The sequence below is a fragment of the Furipterus horrens genome, unplaced genomic scaffold (assembly GCF_987537825.1).
Source record: "Furipterus horrens unplaced genomic scaffold, mFurHor1.1.pri manual_scaffold_13, whole genome shotgun sequence".
In the NCBI taxonomy this organism is placed as follows: Eukaryota; Metazoa; Chordata; class Mammalia; order Chiroptera; family Furipteridae; genus Furipterus; species Furipterus horrens.
The window spans coordinates 60,318,908-60,327,283 of NW_028327183.1; the positions used below are offsets into that span (position 1 = coordinate 60,318,908).

General features: G+C 56.0%; 2 long non-coding RNA genes across 2 annotated transcripts; both read left to right on the plus strand.

Moving 5' to 3' along the window:
- Positions 1-217: 217 nt before the first annotated feature.
- Positions 218-1,843, plus strand: LOC149995748 (uncharacterized). Its single transcript, XR_016507667.1, has 3 exons — positions 218-449; positions 1,424-1,623; positions 1,741-1,843. It is a non-coding gene; the product is annotated as an uncharacterized LOC149995748 (long non-coding RNA).
- A 1,082-nt stretch (positions 1,844-2,925) lies between these two features.
- On the plus strand, positions 2,926-4,735 carry LOC149995749 (uncharacterized). Its single transcript, XR_016507668.1, has 3 exons — positions 2,926-3,179; positions 3,877-4,000; positions 4,360-4,735. It is a non-coding gene; the product is annotated as an uncharacterized LOC149995749 (long non-coding RNA).
- Positions 4,736-8,376: the final 3,641 nt, after the last annotated feature.

Sequence of the window (8,376 nt, forward strand, 5' to 3'; positions counted from 1 at the left end):
TCTTAGAGGAGATGCATGATTTGGACATGGGTTGCTGTGTGGTTCCGGTTCTCTGAGTTGTGCGGTTTCTCACTCCCTTTTCACCGGAAAGTCTAGGGTGCTTGCTGTGCTTCCCCTCCCAATTCTTTCTTTTTCCTATGCTGAGAGGAGTTTGCACATGAGGTGACAAAAAGGATGAGGTTGACTGCTGATTGGTCTTCTCTTGGGAAACCCAGAACACAACACCTGTATCTAAAAACTCAGTGCGGCCCGGGTGTGAACGGAGTTTCCTGCTTTCTGTATCCCAGGCCAGCGCTCAATCCACTTGCCCACGCTCACCTGCGCTGCTTCACGCACTCTCACCGGTTCTCTATCGTGACGCGTGGAGTGTGCGTCCCCCGCACCGACCCAACGGGCCGTCTCCGCGTTCCCGTCTCATGGATACGTCAAGGAACTTCATGCCTTCGCAGGTAAGCAGGAAAACTGCTTTCCCGTTCCTGCTGTGCCGTCTTTTCCTTTCGGTGACTCCGTCATTACAGGTGCTGTGTGTTGCCTTGGTTCCCGGCAACTGCTTTGCTGAGGTCTTAGGGAACAGGAATGCCTGTTCAGCCCTTCCCCACACTTTCTCTGATACTTGTCATGAATGCGCTGGATGTGGTTTCTTGGTTCTCGTCTGCCGGGGCTGGCATTATTCACACAGGGTCGCTGTCGCGGACACTTTCTTTTGGTCGGCTCCCGAGGGCTTTGTGCTCCACGTTTCCGGGTTCCCGCTGAATGCGTAATGGTGATCCCTTCACTGAGCTGCAGTGTGCTGAGCTTCTCCTGGGGTTCCTTGTTGTGCAAGTGTTTCTCCTGTTCCTCAGTCAGTTGGAAATGAGGGCTACCCAGTGTCTATTTCGGCTGCTGATTCTCTCTCAGGTGCCTTTGGTAAATGGCTGTCTACTGAAATGCCCCTTACAGCTGCTCGCCTGTGTGTTTTGGTCTTCTGAACACTGTGGTATTTGCACTTCCACTTCTTCACATGGATGTGCTAGGTCTTGCCCTCACTTGCAGCCAAGAGGACTTTCCCACTGGAGACTCCCTGATTCTGGACTGTCCTTTTCCATGAAACCTTCATACAGTTCTTCAACTTGTTGGAAGAAACTGTGCTGCCTGGGCCTTGCTGCTCCATGGGAAGGACCCCCTGTCCCTTGTGTTCCTTGTGTCATGGCGTTTTGGGAGTGTGTGACTCTCCCTTCCGTTACCATTCACTGGTTGGCTCTGGTTTCAGTAGGACTGCTCTGCACGTCGCTTCACTCTTGGTCCTGATGTCTTCTCTTCCTGGACTTATGGAGAGGTGGGAAGGCTGGGAAAAGTGATAGGTGACAGCCACAAAATGGCTGTCTCTCCTGTGCTCCAAAAAGGCAATAAACGGGCCACTGTGAGTGTTTGTGCTCTCACCAAGACCCGAACCCAGGTCTTCAGGGTTCCTGCAAAAGCACTTTCTCCACTCGGCCACCCCTGCCTCAGCTGAGAACACAGCTGAGACACATACTCTTCAGTGCTTCCCGAGCAGCACCATTAAGCGCCAACACTTCTGACAGCGTCTCGGTGCTGCCGTCTTGTGGACATTCTTGGGAATTGCATCACAACGCAGGTCGCGAGGTACACTCCTTTGCTTGGGTCCTGTCTCTTCCATTCGTCGGGGAGAGGTCTGTGAGGATGGCTGATGCCTCTTTCTCATCCCCTTCAGAAGTGATTCTCTTACCTTTCTGCGCACAGGACTTCAGCCCCGTTCTCATCCCGTGCTTGTCATTTCCTTGGCCGTGACTATTCCGGACGCGAAGGATTCCACTTTGCGGGATGTTGTTCTCCCTGTCGGTCGGGGAAGCTTGAGATGCCTTTGTTTCATATCACTGTGTTTGGATACATACCGTTTTCCCGTCAGGTCTCCGATTTAGCCTTTGGACACTGACTGTTATGAGAGGCTTGTATCCTGTGGATTTTCTCCTTTTGCACCGCTGTCCAACTGTCCTTTCTGCACCCTGAGGGTCGGATCCTCTTCCTAGGTAGGCTATTACACGGTTGTGGTTGCCATCTTGCCTGCAGAGAATGTGCTCGGGAGAGATCTCTTTTGCATGTGTGCTGCATGGGAATCCCATCGGGAACCCTTGATGGTGCAGCAAGCTCACAAACCCATCCTCATGCACGTGCTATGCCCCTTATCGCGCGCTCCTGATTTTCCATTTCTTGCCTCTTTGCAATGCTCCCGGGAGTGCGCACTCACACTCACACTCCGGGGAGTGCGCACTCACACTCACACTCCGGGGAGTGGGCACTCACACTCACACTCCCGGGAGTGCGCACTCACACTCACACTCCCAGGAGTGCGCACTCACACTCACACTCCGGGGAGTGCATACTCACACTCTGCGGAGCGCACTCTCACCCTCCGGCAAGCTGGCACTCACCCTCCCGTGAGTGCGCAGCACTCACCCTCCTGGGCGCACACTCACCCTCAGGGGAGCCGGCACTCAGCCTCCCAAGAGCGCACAGCACTCACCCTCCCCCAGCAGTCACCCTCCCACGAGCCAGCACTCACCCTCTCCCAGCACACACACACTGGCTCATTGTGCTCTGTGACCACAGGGCTAGGCAACAGGCCTCCAGCATGAAGACCAGGAGGGGTGTCCTGGGAGTCCTGAGGGGGAGACCTCGGCTGAGGCCACCCACAGACTCCCTCAGAGTCAGGCCCCCGGTGGTGGCGCAGAGGTCAGGTGCCGGCCAACCACCAGGCAGCTTCCCAGCCCTGGCGAGCTGGGCACCATCTGGCAGGAGCCCCAGGGTCCACTTCACAACAGCCCTGCAGTAGTTGAGACAGGCTCCCCACGGCCCAGGGGCCCCATCCTGTGCCCACACGCCACATGCCCAAACACGTGTGCACACACAACCCAGGCCACTCCAGCCTTCATGACTGCTCCTCACAGGGAATACCCTCCAGGGGTAAACCATGCCTCTTGGGAATCTTTAAGGACCCTGGGCCTCCCCAAGGGTCAGGCTTCCTGTGTCTGTGTCACAGACTTTCCCAAGCGTCCTAGCAGGCTCTAGTAGACACCCCAAGATCCAGAGGCCCTGCTCAGTGGGATGGCGGTGGGTGGCCTGGCTTCCAGGACAGGTGAAGCAGGAGACCCTAAGGAGCCACCCACCCGCCAGCCTGGGAGGTGAGCTCCCACTGAGACCACCCCCTGCCCTACAATGCCTGGGGTCGGGGTCTGGTCAGGTCAGGGTCAGGGTCAGGGTCGGGTTAGGGTTAGGGTTAGGGTTAGGGTTAGGTTCGGGTTAGGGTTACGGCTTTCAGCTCTATCAGAGCGACCCAAGCGGAAATTACGGGGTATGGAAGGCCACATGCATTGGAAATAACAGCGCCGTGAGTATTTTTGTGTTGCTGTAAAGCCTAGCAATAGGTACCTAACATGATTTTGAAACGGCGATGAATGTAAACGGTATTTTAAGATAGCTGCAACAACTTTAGTATCTGTGATTGCTATTGGTGATGCAGTCGCAGGTTCTGCTAATACCACTGGGGTTTATTGCCTACATTTGTAACAAAAGGAAATAGTAATTTTCAAAGGCAAGTTGTTGAAATAAGATACAATTTTTTTCATATCCTGGTTGATAATCCCCTTGAATTCTATCACAAAGTCTTGGAGGTCTGAGGCCCCGGGTTAAAGATTCCATTCACAGAGCATCGACACTCCCCCTCCACCCCATCCCATGTCCCCCCGCCCCCCAGCATAATTGCTTACATTGGTTACATGCTAATAATAATTCAGGCATCAGTCTTCTGCCCAGTCCACGTTCCTGAAAAATGCAGACATTTAAAGCACGTTCTTTTTGATGATTATTTCTGCTTCGTAGGCAGCTGCGTCTATGTTAAAACAAGACTACAAAGAAGGGGAAATGACCCTGAAGTCAGCACTTGCTTTAGCTATCAAAGTCCTCGACAAGATCATGGACGTGAGCAAGCTCTCTGCTGAAAAGGGTAGGTTACGTCCCCTCCTCTGATTCGGTCAGTTTCCTGGACCGCGTCGGAGAGGTTCCCACGAGGAAATTGCGGATCCTTCTGGTCAGCACAGCTTACAGTGGGTTGGCTCGGGCACATGGCTTGTGTGAGTTTTTCAAAGGAAGGGACAAAACAGCAGCTTAGAAGGTTGGAATGGGTCAGGAAAAGAAAGATCGTTGATGCAAAAACGTGAATAAAAGTATCCGTGAATCATATGAAGCACAAAACACGAAGGGGTGGTGAGCGAAGGCCAACGAGGGGGGAGAGGTTGAATGGGTCGCCTGTGCGGGGTGAGTGCGCCCCGTAACGCAGCCGTGCGTGTGTTTGTTTTCCCCCAGTGGAAATTGCCACGCCGACCAGAGAGAATGGAAAGATGGTCATCGGAGTCCTCGGACAGAAGGAAGTGGAACAGCTGATCAGAAAACACGAGGAAAAAGAAGCTAAGGCTGAGCGTGAGAAGAAAGAAAAAGAACAAAAAGAAAAGGATAAATGGAAGGCAGAATTGGGGGTTTTATAAATCTTTTGAGCCCCATTTCAGCCGCCCTCTTCCACAGTGAGCACGTGTTGGCTTTTGAACCCGGACGGTGGGAAAGAGGGATGGTAGCATCTGATCGGGCCCTCGTCTTTCTGTAAGTTGAGCGGTGACCGCTCTTCATGGACCTTTTTACCCCCCTCCCCCCTTTTCTGGGAATAAAACTCGGTAAGAATGGAAACGGTGAAGGACAATTGTCTGTAGCAGTCACTGTTGTTCACCGGGATTAGTGGGTCTGTGATCCTTCATGCTTCAGTGTCCTGGGGCAGCCCTGGAGGTGCCGGGACACAAGAGGCTAAAGTTGGTGTGTGCAAGTGTCATAAGCAGGGAAAGATGGGACTTGTGCCCTGAAGGCCTCCCTTGCTGTGTCCCTACCGTCTTGGAGAACCCGTGGCCCTCGGTTTCTGTGGGAATCACATTCTCGTACCTGTTGCCAGCCATCGATATCGATGGCTCTTCCTAGGACCGGAAGTGTGTGCGTGCACATGTATACACATACGTGTTCACACAAACCGCTCCGAAAACATGTGAAAGGCCCGTTTACAGTGCAAGCCCTGCACCCGCTACAGTAATCAGTCATCAGTGCTTCTGAGTACCTCTGGATCACTTAGATCCCATTTCTCTCTCCCCCTCTACTCCCGAGAGAGAACTCGAGTTCACCTTTCCCCTTACCTACGGTTCTTACAATGCGTTTGTCTGTTCCTCTGCCCCAGGTGGCACATCCCTCGGGGTAGCCGGGTGTGCCCTCTCTCCATCTCCAGCGGTTGGTTTAAGAACGACCGTGGGCTGAGCCAACCCAGACCAGATGGGTGGGGGGAAGACGGCCGCGGACGCCGTGGCAGGCCCATGGCAGGCGCGTGGCAGGTCCCGTGCAGGAGAGATTATGGCCACAGAGGAAAAGAGGCCGCAGACGAGAACAGTCGGTCTTGGCTGAGGGGGAGCTCTGCTTAGGTTTGCTGCCGCTTCCTTCGAGGCCTCTGACCATGGCGCTGCGGGGCGTTCTCACCTGCAGCGGCGCCGAATCCACAGCTGTGCAGATTCTGGTGTACCGTCCCAGACCCACAGAATGAAGAAAAATCTTGGAGTAGAGCCCAGACGTCTGTTTTAACAAGCTCTGCACAAATGTTTGAGGCACCATTTGCTGCGTATTAGAATCACCTTGAGTGCTTCCCTACCAGTGAAGCAGCCTGGGGGGGCAAAGGGGGGGCGCCTGGTCTCAGCCCAGGAAGGCTCCAGGGCCACCGCCCCAGTGCCAGCCTCCCACACTTGTCCTCTCCAGCTCTCCTCAGAGCACATTGAGCCCTTCTGTCGGTTTCCCATGCGAGAATTTCACAGATCTGCTGCGAAGTGAGTGAAGCTTAAGCTTCAGGACCCCTCGCTTCCGAGGCCTGGGAAGGGACCCTCACAATGTGTTCCGTGCTCGTGCTTTTTGTAAAGTCTGCAAAAGTAAGGTCTTCTACCTGCAGTTAATAAGCGCTACCGTCTGTTTCTGCAGCGGAACATACTTGTTCGCAGATACCTCCATGCGTAGTGAGGTTATTGTTACTCACCTCAGGGTCGAAATGGCTCTCGGGACGTGTTCCTCACCCACCCGCTGAGCCTGCATACCCAGTATAGTGACAGGAAGGCATAGGAACAGAAGTTGTCACCATCGTTGGAAGTTCCCGGGACAGTGGGAGAGGAACAGGGCCTGACATGGGCCAAGTCAGAAGCTCGTCTGTGGCAAACTTCATCCCTAAGGTGTGTGCAGTTGCCATCTGGGGATTCAGGTCTCGTGATGCCGGAAATGCCGGGGGATGCCTTACGGGTATGTCAGCTCGTCGAACCACTGCGGTGATTTGGTGAGGTTTCTCATTCTGATTTTCAGTTTGATACCCAATTTTGTATTTGTACTGTCGTATTCTTTTGCTTTAAGAGGACACCTCCCCCCAACCCGCTACACACACACACACACACAGATAGTATGTTCTATATAAACCCGAATCAACCCCTGCTTTCCCTCGTCCTGAGAATGAAGCCCACTTTCTTCATTCTGACCTGCAACTCGCCACTGCCTTGTTGCTGATGCTCTGTCCTGGACCCCCGCCCCCCCCGCCCCCCTCTGGACAGCCCTCTGTCTGTCCCTCACCCTCTCTGGAATGCTCTCCTCTCTGCACTCTGTGTCTCCCGCCCCCGAAGAACTACCCCGTCCTCTTCCCTGTCCCCGTGGGACTTCGGGGCCCTCTATCCTGCTCCCGAAGGTCTTACACACCCTCCGCCCCGCTTCCGACAGGATGCCGGCACCTCGGCCCCGCCCCTGGAGGACTTAGGAGCCGCCTCCGGGAAGTCTGACCTTCCGCCGCACTTCCGGGACACTTCCGCCCTCCCGGTCCCACCCCAAAGGACTTCCGGGCGACTTCCGCTTGCGGCGGACCCGCCATCTTGTTCCCGCCCTAGAAGGTCTCACGCAGCCGAGGCCCAACCCCCGAAGGTCTACGCAGCCTGCGCCGCCATCTTGGTCTCACCCCGAAGGTCTTCCGGGTGTTCGGCCTCGCCCCGCTTCCGGGTGTCTTCCGCCACCCTGTCCTCGCCCCCCCGAAGAACTAGAACTACCGCGTCCCCTTCCCTGCCCCGCACTGGCACTTCGGGGTCTTCTATCCTGCTCCCGAAGGCCTTACACATCCTCCGATAGGGTTCCGGCACCTCGCCCCCGCCCCTGGAGGACTTAGAGCCGCTTCCGGGAAGCCTGACCTTCCGCCGCACTTCCGGGACACATCCGCCCTCCCGGTCCCACCCCAGAGGACTTCCGGGCGACTTCCGCTTGCGGCGGACCCGCCATCTTGTTCCCGCCCTAGAAGGTCTCACGCAGCCGAGGCCCAACCCCTGAAGGTCTACGCAGCCTGCCCCGCCATCTTGGTCCCACCCCGAAGGTCTTCCGGGTGTACGGCCTCGCCCCGCTTGCGGGAGTCTTCCGCCACCCTGTCTCCGTCCCCGGAGAACTGCCGCATCCCCTTCCCTGCTCCGCCCCCGCCCCGGGACTTCGGGGTCCTCTATCCTGCTCCCGAAGGTCTTACACATCCTCCGATAGCGTTCCGGCACCTCGCCCCCGCCCCTGGAGGACTTTGGAGCTGCTTCCGGGAAGTTTGACCTTCCGCCGCACTTCCGGGACACTTCCGCCCTCCCGGTCCCACCCCAGAGGACTTCCGGGCGACTTCCGCTTGCGGCGGACCCGCCATCTTGTTCCCGCCCTAGAAGGTCTCACGCAGCCGAGGCCCAACCCCCGAAGGTCCACGCAGCCTGCCCCGCCATCTTGGTCCCACCCCGAAGGTCTTCCGGGTGTTCGGCCTCGCCTCGCTTCCGGGAGTCTTCCGCCACCCTCTCCCCGCCTCCGAAGAACTGCCGCGTCCCCTTCCCGGCCCCCCCCCCCGGGACTTCGGGGTCCTCTGTCCTGCTCCCGAAGGTCTTACACGTCCTCCGCAATTCTATGGAGAGGTTTACGGTATCAAATTACAATAGTAAACTCAACATTTACTTAATCTGATGGTGCTCAGACTTTTTTAGAAAGTGCAAATCATCACCTCTCGATTCAGACGCCAGGCTCTGGGATTGCCAAGAAGCCACTTAAGTCCACTGAACTCAACGCGCTTCAGCTGCTCCTGTGCGCTCCAGAGGAACTCTTCCATCAACCTGTCAGTGTGCTTGCCGGCTGTGGCTCCCCGTCTGTCTCAGTGCTGCCCTCCTGTGGGGAACTCTGGGAATTACAGCTAAGGGAAGCTCACCGAGTCCATTGTACGGATAGGGCTAGATGGCTAGGCTCAGGGTGGATAGGTTTAGCGTTAATGAG